General features: G+C 33.7%; 1 protein-coding gene across 1 annotated transcript in view; it reads left to right on the top strand.

Annotated features, from left to right (window-relative positions):
- Positions 1 to 15,853, top strand: part of side-IV (sidestep IV transmembrane protein) — a 747,480-nt gene that overhangs the window by 427,875 nt on the left and 303,752 nt on the right. The gene's annotated exons all lie outside the window — the stretch shown is intronic.

Genomic DNA, 15,853 nt, shown 5'->3' with positions numbered 1-15,853 from the left:
AAGTTAAATACTAGAGAATTTAATAAAAATATATTTATGTGAGGGCATTTTTAATAAATTAGCATATAATAATTGTAAAAAGTTGTATTTTAATATTGTAAATATATATAAGTGAGCCATGTGCTTAGGCAACCAAAAATACTCTCGGAGATTGACAGATATTTACACTCTGAAGTGACGTTTAAGAATATTTACGAATATAAAGTGGGTTATAATAATATATTGTTTGAAATGTGTATTTTATTAAATTAGAGTGTTAGTTACTAATTTAATTATATATTCTGATCTGAAAAGCCTAAATGTAAACAAAATTATTAATAGAAAAGAATGGAATTCTCTGGATCTCCGGAGATGGCCATGTTTGCGAAATGGTTTGTTCCAGAAAATTCATACAAGTATGAAATAGAACAAATTGGAACATGATCTCTTACCAGATGGTTCTAGAAATCCAAAAACATATAAATACCCGTGATTTGGATTCAAGAGGGCAGTTTTTGAAAGTTTTTAGTCAGAAAAGTTTTAGATAGTGCAGTCAGAAGAGTTTTGAAGTTTTTAGTTAGAAGTCAAGCAGTTTATTATGAAAGTTAGTAGAAGATAGACACAATTAATTAGTGAAGTCAATTGTTCACAGTTTTAGTAAATCAGTCAAGCAGTTTTATAAGAAATATGAAAGTTAGTTGGAGATAGTCCAATTGTTTAATATAGTGAGTTAAATGAAGATTAAAAATTATGCATATAATTTAATGCACATTTATAATTATACACAAATAATTATTGAAGATTAAAAAAAGTATATTGGAAGAAATTAAATTATGTTATGGTTGGAGATTAGTATAAATCAACTTAAAATAATTGGATATTGGTATATTGAAAAGAAGAATAAATATAAATGGTGTTTGCTGGTTAGCTTGGTGGTGTATAAATGCTGGTGAAGAAAACTATATCTTAAATTGGTAGAAGCTGATAATTGAAAAAAGTAATTTCACAAAAAACAAGGATAACTGAAGTACGAAGACATTCAGTGGTGATTAGAATCTCTATAGTAGAAAACAGTTCATTTAGGCATTCAGTGAAAGAAAGGTACAAAATTTTGTTAATATAATTTAGTTAGTGTCATAACAATTTCAATTTTGAAGATAGTTTTGTTTAAATTGTAGATTGTCTATAGGATTTAATTAGTTTTATAAGAACATCAATTTAAAGATAGTTTATTTTAAATTTACATTGGCTAAGTTAGATATATATGTGTGTTTCATAATAGTTATAATAAAGATAATTTAAAAAAGTACTTACAAGCTAATTCTTTGAGAACCGCGATAAAAACCCTATATTATTAAAAATACTCATTGCTCATCATTCAAACAAAAAAAACACATCATAACAATATATATATATATATATATATATATATATATATATATATATATATATATATATATATATATTCAGGGATTCTACAGTATTCACTGCCTTCCCTCGCTCAACCGTTTCCATCTCTCTCTCTGTTGTTCCATTCTCCATCGTTTAGGCCTCTCTTACTCATGGCGTGGTCTACTTCGTTCCTCCAGGATTTTCGGGGTCGTCCTCTTTTCCTCCTTCCTATGGGGCTCCATTCGGTTATTCTCTTTATCCATCTGTTGTCACTAGTTCTTCTTACATGTCCATACCGCTTTAGTCTTTTTTGTTCTATGTATGTTAGTATGTCTGTTTCTATTGGTGTTCTTTGCTTTATTTCGTCATTACTTCTCCTATCCATTCTTGTTACTCAACAGCATCTTCGCAGGTATTGCATCTCTGTTGCTACTATCTTACTGCTGTTTTTCTTGTTTATGATCCAATTTTCAGCCCCATATGTTATAATACTTCGCACTAATATCTAGACCAGCCTTGATATATTTTTCTTGTAGATTCTTCATCATGTAGCTGAGGTCGTCTTGGTCTTGTGCAATCACTACTTTATCGTCTGCAAAGCTTAACGTATATAGGTATTCGTTCCGTACCGGTACTCCCATGCCTTCGCATTTTCTTTTCCATGTAGTCAAGGCTTTCTCTAAGTATATTTTAAATAGGGTTGGAGATGTGGAACAACTCTGCAGGAGTCCTTTTGTTGTGGTAAACTCTCCTATGATTCTTGTTCCCATTTTAATGGACACTTTATTTTTTTTATACAGAGCTTTTGTAGCTTCTATGAGTTTTGTCTGTATTTCTAATTTGTACATTGCCTCCCATAGTTCTGACCTTGGTACAGAGTCATACACATTTCTCAGGTCCACAAATGCCAAATGTATATCTCTATTTTTTGCTTTTTTTTCAACAGTTGTTCCAGTGTGTATATGTGGTCTATGCATGATCTTCCTGCCGTGAAGCCTGCCTGATCCTCCCCGATTTTGCCTTTTATCGCTTGCTCTATCTTTTATCGCAGTATCTTCCCATATAATCTTCCTGTTGATGATATTACGCTTATTCCTCTGTAGTTTTCGTATCGTTTTCTGTCTCCTTTCTTAAATATAGATGTCATATATGCCTCCGTCCATTCCTTTGGGAGCTGTTCTCCATTTATGGCTTTCTGAAATATTCATTGTATCATCCGGTGTAATTTTTTTGATCCGTATTTTATAAGCTCAGGTGAGGTGCCTCCAGGTCCCGGTGCTTTCTTATTTTTGATTGTTTTTATTATCCGTTCTCATTTCCCTATCTGTTATTTCTATTTCTTGTTGTGGGGATCTGCTTCGTCTTCGCCTGTTTTCTTTTCCAATGAATTGTGGTCTTTGTTCTGTTAACCGTTCCTTGTAATAGTCCTTCCATTCTTTGTCCTGTATATTTCCCAATTTATTTTTTTCTCTTGAGTTACTTACTTACTTGCCTGTTTTAACTTTTATTTAATGATGACATTCTCCATCTTCTCCTCTTTTTTCATTTAATTAAATAAGCAGAGCTCATCTCAACAAACGCTGGGGAAGCAATAACGAGATTTTCCGGAAGACCTCTATCTATATTGACTGACACACCACTGATTCAGTTGTTAAGGTTTTCAAGAATACTTACGTGTACTTGCCACGTCTATTCACGTCTACGTCGTGTAACAGATATTTGCAATATTTTTATTACCTTGCAGTGGTATATTCGATTTTAGGCTTTCATATAAAATGATATGACTAATAGTAGGGTGCCACTGTTTTTATATTAATTTTAATATTTTATTTAAACGTCCAATTTAGTGCTTTTATCGTCCCATTTTGTACCAAAACTATCCGTGAAAATTGACCAATTAATTAATTTTTACACGGTCCGATTTTTCATGCTGTATAATGTATTTAATCCACAAATTCATTGTAGCGCAATGAAATTCAGCAACCAAACAGGAAATTACGCACAAACAAACAATATTAATTCCAATAATGATTCTAACAGGATATTAATAGGCCGCTTTTGATATAACACACGGCTTACTCTGTATGGTCGAATAACAATTTCAAAAGATCATTATTAGCGGGTTGGTTAGTTTATAGTTATTAATTTTGCACGCATGGCTGAAAAAATAAATCAAAGGGCATTAGTTAAAAGGTACAAGTATTGCAAATCCAGTAAATACCGTATTTGAATTTCTATATTATTTTACACTGTTTTTATATTCTCAAAGGTTTATAACTATATTACGTATACTTGAATTTTTCATTGAAACATACATACATAGATACTACGCTGTAGTTTGATTTTCTGTTTCAAAGGAAATTAAATATATTCCACGTAAATAATTCTTAGAGTGTGATGTAATGGTATGTTACGAACAATGACCAAAAACTATTTTTATGTAATTAGTATATATATCAGGGATGAGCAAACTGTGGCTCTTTAATTATATGTAGCTCTTAATAAAATGTACCGGAGTTCTTTTTCATTTTTGTGTTATTATATTTTAAAAAAATATCGTCGTTCCTTGTGTGTTTTAAAATGTCTTTAAAATTAATGAAAGAATAAGTGTAACGTTGTAACAAATTCTATTTACCTCCAAGTTAAGAATGATATAATATTTCGAAAGCTGCGCGAAGAACATAAGCAATGGCGTGATATAAAAGTCAGTAATCGAACGAATCCAGACCCATTTGAATCACTCTTGCCACGGATAAAAAGTTTTTGTTTATAACTATCGACTATTTAAAGTGCGTAAAAATTTATTTGATACGCCCCTGGCTAGTACGTAATAACAATCTGAAGTTTTGTTTACCCAGATGTATATGCGAGACATCTAAGAAAATATTATCTGCGTAGAGTCTATTTTCAGTAGTAATATCCCTAGGCCACTGATAACAGACGAGATAATTTCATGACAATCGAAAGCTCGTTCCTTGGTAACAGCACGAAGCCGGAGGCTGAGTGCTGTTACCAAGCAACGAGCTTGAGAAATTTGTCATGAAATTATGAGGCAAATTTGAATGGTTGTTAGAACAGTCGAAAAATTATCGTCTTAATTAAATACATTCCCACAAAATATTTGAAGGCCCAGCACTCTTAAGGTCAATTATCGAATCAAAAGCGTAATTAAAAAGAGTTCCGATTGACCGGCAGTTAGAAACTATATCGGGACAGACAGAGAGATGGCTTACAGCGAAAGGTTTGTGGGGGTGGAAGGTCGAAAGAATCAGAGAGAATGAATTGGGGTCTGAACGATAAAAGATTATTCTCGGTGGTTAGTTTCAAAAACGGGTGAATTTTGGCTTAATTTGAATGAGTTTTGGTTAAACTGTAGGTGATTAGGCTCAAATGCTATGTGTCAGTCGTTGTGAAGCAAAATAATCACCGGTTTATTGTTGTATTCCGTTTCACGGAATTTGATAAACAGCGTGTCTGACGGCTAAGTGAGGTCCACATGGTTTTAAGTGAAAATTAAGTTGCCGAGTTTTGAAGAATACATATTGTTATCTAGGACAGCGGTTCTCAACCTTTTTTACTCAGCGGCGCACTAATGTACTCCTTACAGATTCGCGACACCCTTATATGTACAAATTTTTGCTAGTGGTAGGTAAGTACAGATGAATATATTACACATATTATTTTTTATTTCGTAAGAACATAACAATCAAAAAACAAAACAGAAAGAATACATAAAATTAGTGTGAAATTTGACCCTGATGACTTTTGCAAAGTATATCTATCCAAGGACGAATTGTAGAAAGACACACTCTCATCTCGCTGTCCACATCAAGTAGTCGAGACCGGTAGCTAGATTTTATATTTTTCATCGCAGAAAATGCAGATTCACATAATTATGAGGTCGAAAACGGCAGTAAAAGGGATACTGCTTTCTTTGCTAATTCTGGATATTCATTCTTAACTGAAATCCAAATAGCATCCGGAGCTACTTCTCTAAATTTTGATTTTAAAACTGTGTCAGAATACACTTTAATAAATTGTTCCTTTTCAGAACTGATTATTTCTGCCTTTCTTACGTTGTTCTCGTCAAATCCAATGTTCTCGGTTCTCGGTTCTTCGTCACAGTTGGCACTCAAGGCAGAGGGAAAGTATTTAGTTATCCCTAAAGTTATAGAGGTTTCGGAAAAAAGTAGTCAAATCGTTTTTTTCTATAACCGAGTTCCAGAATGTAAGTTTTTTGGAGAACACAATTATTTTATTAGTTGATGATATTATGGTTTCCTTTCGTCCTTGCATAGTTGCATTCAAAGAATTTAGCTTATTAAAAATGTCAGAAAAGTAAGCCAACTTAGCACACCAAAGAAGGTTTTTACAAAAACCACTTTGGCCATCTTCTGTTTTAAAAAATTCGAGTAGTTCGTCTTTAAGTTCTGAAACTCTGTTTAGTATTCTTCCTTTCGAAAGCCAATGAATTTTACTATGAAATAACAAGACTTTATGATCTGCGCCCATGTCTTTAAAAAGTTTCTTAAACACCCTTGATTTCACCGGACAAGTTTTGATATAGTTGATTATAGAAACAACACTATGAATAACTTCACCCAGTTTACTTCCATCCGTAGTTTTTACTACCAGAGCTTCTCGATGTAAAAAGCAATGAGTAATTAATATTAACTGCTTTTTCTTTTGTGCAAAACTTAAAAATCCTTTGACATTTCCCGTCACTGCAGCAGCACCATCTGTACATATCGAAATACAATCCGTTGTCACCTCAGGGGAACAAATAAGGGTCTAACCAGCTCTGTCGAGAGCTCCCCTACTTAAGTCCATTTTCGGGTTATGGACTTTATCTTCGGTGTCTTGCCTTGAAAAAGGCAAGATATTTCTTATATGACAATTTCTTCGTCGAAATAAAACACTAAGTTAAGTTGAAACAATTCTCAGCCACAGAGTATGGTAAATAAATGCAGGAAGCAGAGCCCCGAGATCACCAAGCTCTCGGAGAGCCCGTGAGGGACTGACCTGGTTGACCTGAAAATCGCCAATATTTATATGCGCGGTTCGAGCGATAAATAGGGATTTCCAGGTCAAGAGCCAATGGGAAAATTCGAGGCGGGGCGATGCGCATCGAAATGCGTACTTGTCCAGACTATGGCATTCGATGACATCCCCCCTCATCTGACGACTATGCGGCTGGGAAAAATATTTATTGAATAAAAATACACGTGAAAATACACAAAAAAATATGCATAAAAATACAAGTAAAAATGTTCAAAACAATCCACACAACACTGCAATACTTACGGGGGGGAGGTCGGTGGTGATGACGGCATCTCAAGCTTCTACAGGTCCATCCTCGGTCGGTGTGCCAACTCCTCCAACGGGTTCGTCTTCTTCTCAGTCGTCCGGATCACATCTGCCATATCCAACGGGGTTTCGTAGGGTACCAGTGTGCCGAAGCCTACGTGGTCGTCCAACCACTTTCGGTAGGGGGGCGATGACTGGATCTACTCCGGAACTTTCATCGGCATCTGGGGCTTCTAACTTCGAATAAGCCTGGCTCGTCAAAGGTGTCTGCACGTCGAAGGCATCAGGTCTGCAGAAGGTCTGGATGTCGGAGTGTTAGAGTATTGCTTTCTAACACTACGTGGTTCTCCCCATTCTTCTCTTGACTTCAACCCATGTTGAAGTCAATGGTGTGTTGCCTTCTGTAAAGCGAACTGGGTCGCAGGTTCGGAATAATCCACGTTGTCGGGCGCCATGTCACCTCGGGGGAACAAATAAGGGTCTAACCACCTTCTGTTGTCTCCGGGTGCTCTGTAGAGGGCTTCGAATATACTGTCGAGAGCTCCCCTACTTAAGTCTATTTTCGGTTTATGGACTTTATCTTCGGTGTCTTACCTTGAAAAAGGCAAGATATTTCTCACATGACAATTTCTTCGTCGAAATAAAACACTAAGTTAAGTTGAAACAATTCTCAACCACAGAGTATGGTAAATAAATGCAGGAAGCAGAGCCCCGAGATCACTAAGCTCTCGGAGAGCCCGTGAGGGACTGACCTGGTTGACCTGAAAATGTTCAATAATTTCCGGTCCGTACACAAATCTTACAAAAGATATCAATTGGGCCTTTCCCGAAATGTCCGTGCTTTCGTCCAGTTGTAAAGCAAATTGTGTATTTGGCAATAACCCCCTAACATTACTTTGAATATCGATTGGCATATCTAATATACGTCGATGGACTGTGTCATTTGATAAAGGTACCTTTGATATTTGTTCAACAGCTTCCGGGCCTAACATTGTAGCAACTAATTCTTTACATGTCGGTAAAATAAGCTCATCACCAATAGTATGGGCTTTCTGTTTTTTGGCAATCAATTCAGAAACTTTATATGATGCTAAAAGTGTCGTATCTGGGAGTGTTATTCGTTTTTCGCTTAAATGAAATGTCTCAAGTAAGAAAAACAACCAGGTAATGAAAAACCTGTACACGTGTTTCTAAATGAAGACCAAAAAATTGATCAAAACTAAGAAAGACATAACAACTAAATTAACCAACTGACCACATTACATGTTTTTCATTTACGTAAAACAAAATCATTTTATTCAATTAAAAAGCAATCAAATCTTTTAAGTCGTAAATCCAATGTAAAAGAGTCAATCTGTATAGACTTTGGTAAAAATTTTCCAATTCCCAAAATTCCTATTAATGATGTATACTACAAGAGGCAGCTGTCCATTTATATGTTCAACGTCCAGGTTCTCTCTGACTCAAGAAGTATCTTTTATGTGTACCCAGAAACCATTGCTAAAAAAGGTAGTGATGATGTTGCTTCTCTACTGAATCATTTCATATATAACTATTGTGATTCAAACATAACAGAACTGGAATTTTTTTTGTGACTCCTGCGGTGGGCAAAACAAGAATTGCACCATTTTCCGCTATTTGCATAATCTTGTTCACCATCAAAAAAGGTTTGATTCTATTAGAGTAACTTTTCCTATTAGAGGTCATTCTTATATGGAGAATGATAAGAATATGAAAATCATTAATCAGAAAGCCAGAATTGAAACAGTGAAGGAATTATGCGATCTCGTTCAATCTTCCAGGCACAAACCTTTACCCTTTGTTGTGGAACATATTTCAGAAGACAATCAACATATTTTTCGAAAGTGGACCGAATATCGAAGACGATAGGAATGGCACCATCACACAAAATAAAAATGACGATACCGGACCACCTATTCTCGAAGCGGAAGTAGAAGCTGCTATAAACAACATTAAGGAGGGAAAAGCCTCAGACCAGACGAGTTCTACTCAGAATTTATAAAAATTATGGATAAAGACGAAGTAAAAAGACTTACCTTGATCTTCACCAAAGTGGAAAAATACCCCAACAGTGGCTAAGATCAACGTTTATAACAATGCCTAAAAAACCCAATGCCAAAAAATGTAAAGATTATCGAATAATAAGCCTTGTGAGCAATCTCCTGAAAAGTTTTTTAAAAATTATACATAAAAGAATATATAAAAAGTGTGAAGAACACATGACAAACACACAATTTGGCTTCAGGGATGCATTGGGTATTCGAGAGGCACTTTTCGCAATACAAGTTCTCTTTCAAAGATGTAGAGACGTGAATTGTGATATATATATATATATATATATATATATATATATATATATATATATATATATATATATATATATGTTTCTTCTTTCCCAACCAAAGAAAAAGAAATAAAAGTGATATATATGATATATATAAATAAAAGAAAGATTTAGTGTAGATAAGAGTAGAAATTTGTTTGGCAAACGACCTTTTCCGTTTCAAACAAAATTATCAAAAAACCTTTGTTTAGAATTAGAAGACATTTTACCTGTAAGTTAATCTTTTTATTGTTTGTATAGTCGAGTATTAAATGACCATATTTTAATCTTTTGAAATATGTATAAATGATGTATTGAAAAAAAACCAATTTTAAAGTAAGCTATTTAGTTTTCTCTGAAACCGAAATTAGGCTTTTCCAAAATCATGGTAAACACAATTTAAGCTTTTTGATTGGACGGTCGTTTTTAAATGGGAATTTGGTGAGTCGATCATGAGAGAGGAGAAGTTAGTCATATTTTGGTCATCGAAAGGAAACAGTCGTTTGTCTCAAGATAGGGTGTGGTTCGTGAGTTTGGATACCGGCGTAACGAAAAGAAGTGAATAGTTTGAAGAAGGAGATCACAAGTAGATTAAAAGAGGTCCTTGTATCTACCGTGGGCATTTTATAAAGTATATGTGAAAGTATTCTTACGGCATCAAGTTGACAAAAGGAGGTCCTGGTGTCATAAATAAGTAGCGGAGTTTGGAGAAGTGAATCAGGTGTTTTTTGTGTAGTCTGCAGGAGGTTTTGCAGAGACGTAAAGAAGGAGCCGAGGTGCCAAAGAGGGAAGATCACATCTTTGAGGAGACTGGATTTTTCTGGGTATGTTCCAACATACAACTCAAGAAGAAAATAAACTGTAAGTGTTTGTACAATTGAATTTTATATCTGTGAAGGATCGTTTCGACATCATGGTCATTAGCATTCAAATTTAAGAACTGAGGGTTTTTTTAGGCTAATCAAAAGTTTAAAGTTTTGTGGTTTCTTTTTTTAAGTAAAGAAAATTTTAAGTAAAATTGGTTTTTCACGTAATATAAATGTATGTAGCTTTATAATCTTATTATCATAATAATTTGATTTGTTTTCTTGTATGCTGATTGATAAGATAACGACAGAATTTAATAATTGTTTTATTCGTTCATATAAAATAAAGAAACGTAAATCTTTGTAATATAATATATTTTTATTCTTATCCTTTCTTCTCTATTCCGATAAAAGACAACTAGAAAATCTTTTGAATCCATCGAACACAGGCAATATAAGGATTATTTTACTTTTGATAACAAATAAGATATAATTCTTTTTTATTGGCTCAATAAACTAAGTTTGAACTCAAAATAAACAATCATAACAATATATACGTATATATATATATATATATATATATATATATATATATATATATATATATATATATATATATATATATATGTTTTGCTGATTACCAAAAAGCGTTCGATAGAATAAAACATGACGAACTGATGAAAATATTAAATTCAATTGGTCTAGACAGCAGAGATCGCCGTATAATAAACAATATCTATTACGAACAAACTGCAGCTGATAGAGTTGGGGATCAGTTAACAGACGACATAAAGATAAAAGAGGTGTGCGACAGGTATGTATATTGTCCCCATTATTGTTCAATACATTTTCAGAGCACATTATGAACCTAGCGCTAACGGACATAGACGAGGGAATACTTATAAACGGAGAACGATTGAACAACATAAGATACGCTGATGATACTGTCATTTTCGCAGACAGTCTTAAAGGTCTGCAGACACTTGTCTCCAGGGTGGCAGAAGTAAGTAGCAAATTTGGGTTTGATTTTAACATAAAAAAAAAACCAAATACATGGTTATAAGCAAAAATAGGATACCACCTGGTCAATTACTAGTTAACCAACAACCTATAACACAAATCACCAACTTTTGTTATCTGGGTGCAAACTTAAATGAACAGTGGGACCAATCGACGGAAATTAAGATAAGGATCGAGAAGGCAAGATCAGCTTTCGTCAAAATGAAAAAAATTTTTAACAGCCACGATATAAAATTGGAAATAAAAGTTCGTTTACTAAAATGCTACGTATTCTCCGTTCTTTTATATGGCGTGGAGTCATGGACCTTTACTGAAGCATCAATGAAGAGACTCAAAGCATTTGAGATGTGGTGCTATAGACGCATGTTGAGGATTTCCTGGATAGACAAAGTTACCAACGAAGAAGTACTACATAGAATGGGTAAAGAGCGCGAACTAGTCATAACCATAAAACGTCGCAAAATAGAATACCTGGGCCATATAATGCGCAATGAACAACGATACAACCTACTTCGGACAATACTTCAAGGTAAAGTGCATGGGAAAAGAGGTCCAGGACGAAGAAGAATATCCTGGCTGCATAACCTGCGAAAATGGTTTAACTTAACCACTACCGGACTTTTCAGGGCAGCAGTCAACAAAGTCAGAATAGCCATGTTAGTGTCCAACATCCGTAACGGATAGGCACCATAAGAAGAAGGACCGAATATGTTAATAAACTTTACAAGAAAACACAATTAAAAGTTTCAAAAGAACATCCTAGGTTAATCGAGTATAAAGACACATATAATGGGGCATGGAACTCAGCAGTTGTAATCGATAGAAAACCTACCTTTACCAAAAATTTGGAGAGTAACAATCAATTTCTTCTTCCTGAAATATTTTACTCAGGTAAAGTTGTATTCATAGACTGTTATGTAGTTTCACTAACTTTTTTTGCTTCAGGTCAAATACCAATTTTGGCGCAAAACTTGCAAACTTTAAAAAAGTTCTGTGGAAAAGAAGCTCAGGATTATTTTACCTCACTGGTGAACAATTAATTAAGAATATGGGAAACATTTTTTTTTGTTCGATGAAAAATCCTTTTAAAATAATCGAAACAATCTTGTTATTTTCTTATAATAATGGATCTAATAATTTTTTAGTTTAACTATTTTTGTAGACGTAAAATTGTTTGTACAATAAAAATATACTTAAAAAAAACAAAATTGTTATACATTCAGAGAAAAAATGGGCTAAGTCAGAACCAACTTTGAATAACTTCTTGATTTTTCTATTAAAAAATTTTTTTAATGCTTTCAGTTTTTAACCTAAGGATCTCAGATAGTTTAAAAACATAATGGTAAAAAAAAACAAATTCTGACTTCAAAAAGTTTAGTGTTTATAGCGTTTTGAACTTTAAAATTGCTTTATCTTAAAATCATAAAATGTTACTTAGCCTATTTTCCCCCTGTACCCTTCAATTTTTATTATGGTATCTTAATTTTCTTGAATGAATTAAAATTTAAGTTTACAAAAAATCTCTTTTTTATATACACATGTATTTATCGAAAATAAAAAATAATAATAAATATATTTTTATATCTTGTACACAATAGTAGTTTTGTGGGTGTAAATACACGATAGTAGTTCAGGGTTAAGGATACAGCAAAATATAAAAATACTAAATGTATGTATGTAATAAATGTGTTTTAATATAATTTAATTACGTTTTATCCATGTCAAAGTTGATAAACTTCAAATCTTGACAGATATATCCAAAATATGTTTCAAAGAAAGTAAAACAGCGTGTTTACTCCAAGGTATGCATTATAAATCCCCTTAAATGTCAATCCCATTTTTTAGATTAAAAATATCGAACAATGAAAATACTTGACATTTCTCTGTCTAATACTGTAATATCTTTGAGAACAAAACCCGGCATCCCAAAGGATACTGCAGACAGTGGATTCCAACTTTTTGTGTATTTGGATAAGAAATCACCCTAATCACCGCGCCGTGCTTTCTTCCTTTGTCAGTTGCGACCCATTCAATATTGAATAAAGGCGTATCTGTAAAGAATTTCGTTGGAACGATGCCCTGTAAGAGGAACGCGTAACAAAACGACTGAGACACATAAAGAATTTTTTAAAGGTTAATGAGCCTTAAAAATTTTCCTTATTACCTCTAACTAACCACAATGGCCTGGTAAAGTTTTCGATTTCTTACAGTTTGCTCATTTATATTAAAAATATTACGCTACTTAAAAATGACATTTTTATAACAAAAAAGAAAACATCTTAATAGGATAAGAAATTTTTGATATGAGTTCCTCATTTTTCTAACAAATATACTGGATGTTTATTAGAATAAAAAACTAAACAATGCTAAACTAACACAACAGCACAAAATTTGGGAAATTTTTTTATGCATTTTCTTTGCTGCTATTCGATTGTTTTACTGAAATGCGCAGTATCTTTTTATAAATATAGAAAAATACATAAAAAGTGTATTTTCTACTGCGTATCTAACGATATTAGTGGTTATTGGATTAGCCTGTTTTCCAAACCTACTGTGTTATGAATAAGGAAGAAAGCATGTGGAAGTAAACTTCTAGTCAATAGTTTATTTTTATCCAAAGTACAAAATTTCTTACAAATTATGTGTATATATTTATATTATATATTTTCTAAACTTCTGTTTAGTAAAGTTTGTCTGGGTCCGCATCATCAATATGATTATTTTCTGCAGCACTCTCGTTATTATTTTTCTGTACGCCAGTCTCTATTATTTTATAAAATGTGAGATCCGGGTGGTCTCCAATTTTTACCAAATTGGTTTCTATGGAGTGTCTATGGACGATTTATCTTCTTTCAATGAACATCCAATCTATTGTAACTTAGGTTTCAATAAAGAAATCTTTTTCCCTTTTCTTATTATAGACTTGATGAACCCTATGTCACAACGATAAAATATTTACCCCCTTACTGTGTCCCATATGATCTTTGTCTTTAGAAACTATAAATCTTTTCGATGCACTACATTTAAAATGCCACTAGGAAGATTTTTTAACAACAACGTTACTAGTCTTTCTCCAGTCTAATATTTACCAGTCTTTACCAAGTCTCAGCAACTTTAAATGTTTTCTAATTAAGTCTTCGTATTCTTTTCTGTTTATTACAACACGCTTTTTATCTCCCTCTCCATCATACACAAAAACTTATCTGGTGGCAAAAAGGAATGACCAACAACAGGAAACGTTAACTCCACTTCCTTGGTGTGACCAGGTGCTTCATAAATCAACCAGTAGATTATCATAGACATCATCGTGCTATTTTTGTTGTGTCCACTATATCCATCTGGAAATAGGTAAACTTTTTCGATTATGATTTTTAAAGTTGAATTTTGTGATAGTATCATGTACAGCAGAGGCAACAGTGCAAGCTAGATGTATGTTCTGTTTGCAGGCTTCACATTGAAGTTGTTTTGATGAATCTCGATCATCGATTGACTTTGAACAGTTAGCGCAGATCGACATGCGGTGGGAGCAGCAGTGGGAGTGAATCGCCGTAAATAGATATAAACAAAATAAAAAGACTGACCTTGCAATCCGTAGATAATCCAAAATACGGGGTCTTTGATGCACTTTATGACGAAATAAAAACACCACTGGCAATAGAAAATTCTTCTGTTTAAGCTGATATAAAAATGATGGTTAAACTCAATAAGACAATATTAAAAGATAAAGGAGTTGATAGTCAAGACATACGATTCATGGAAAAGTTATACTGGTGTCAAACAGCGACAGCTCGCATAAACGGAAAATCAACAGAAATATGTAAAATACAAAGAGGTGTCAGACAGGGTTGTATACTATCCCCACTGTTATTTAATTTATATTCAGATAGAATATTTAAAGAAGCGCTGCATAATTTGGAATGGGGCGTGAAAGTTAATGGAATTCTGGTAAATACAATCAGATATGCAGACGATACAGTTATTAAAGTGATGACATGAATGGATTACAATGCCTTTTAAATGCCGTTGATACAGTGGGAAGAGAGTTTGGTCCAAACATAAACTGTTCAAAAACAAAACACATGGTGTTTAGCCGTTTAGCACATCAAGATGCACGATTATATGTTGATGGTCATATAATTCAAAGAGTGTCCAGTTTTAATTATCTTGGTTGCCATATTACTGAACAACTAGATCCAGATCAAGAGATAAAAAGTAGATTCGAGATAGCCCGCACGACATTTTTAAAAATGAAGTCATTCTTCTGTAATGATAACTTGCAACTTCAACTTCGAAAGCGCATGGTTAAATGCTACATTTAGTCAGTCCTCTTATACGGTGTCGAAGCATGGACATTAAAATATCCACCATTAATCGTCTGGAGGCCTTTGAAATGTGGCTGCACAGACGTATGCTAAAAATTCCATGGACGGCAATGCTAACAAATGTGGCAGTCCTTGAGAGAGCAAATGCTGCTCGCGAGCTGCTTGATAACATCAAATGTAGAAAGATGGCCTATTTTGAACACGTAGTAAGGGGAGACCGATATAATATTCTTCAACTTAATATGATGGGTAAAATCGAAGGACGCAGAGGAATTGGTAGAAAGCAGGCCTCTTGGTTGAAGAATATCAGGGAGTGGACAGGAATGAGGAAAGCTGAGCAACTCTTTAGAATAGCTCAAGACAGAGACAGTTTCGCCATGTTAATCGCCAACGTCAAGGGGACTTGGTAGGGCACGTTAAGAAGAAGAAGGTTAAACTCAAACAATAACCAACTGTAATTTGTAATAATTCACTGGGAAACGTAAATGCTGCTACACACACTACTATGCTTCGAATTAATTAACTCAATTATTATTGTACTTTTTTAGGTATTCACCACGGAGTGAATACTAACTGTGTCACTTTCTTAACACTTACATGTTATTGTTTATTGTTTTTTGTAAAATAAATCACAATAAAATTGATGTTAAACAAAAATATATATTTACCTTGCACCACCGACT

This window comes from Diabrotica undecimpunctata, chromosome 6 (genome assembly GCF_040954645.1).
Source record: "Diabrotica undecimpunctata isolate CICGRU chromosome 6, icDiaUnde3, whole genome shotgun sequence".
In the NCBI taxonomy this organism is placed as follows: domain Eukaryota; kingdom Metazoa; phylum Arthropoda; class Insecta; order Coleoptera; family Chrysomelidae; genus Diabrotica; species Diabrotica undecimpunctata.
The sequence above is the reverse complement of the archived record's forward strand: the minus strand, read 5'-3'. Positions and strand labels throughout refer to the sequence as shown.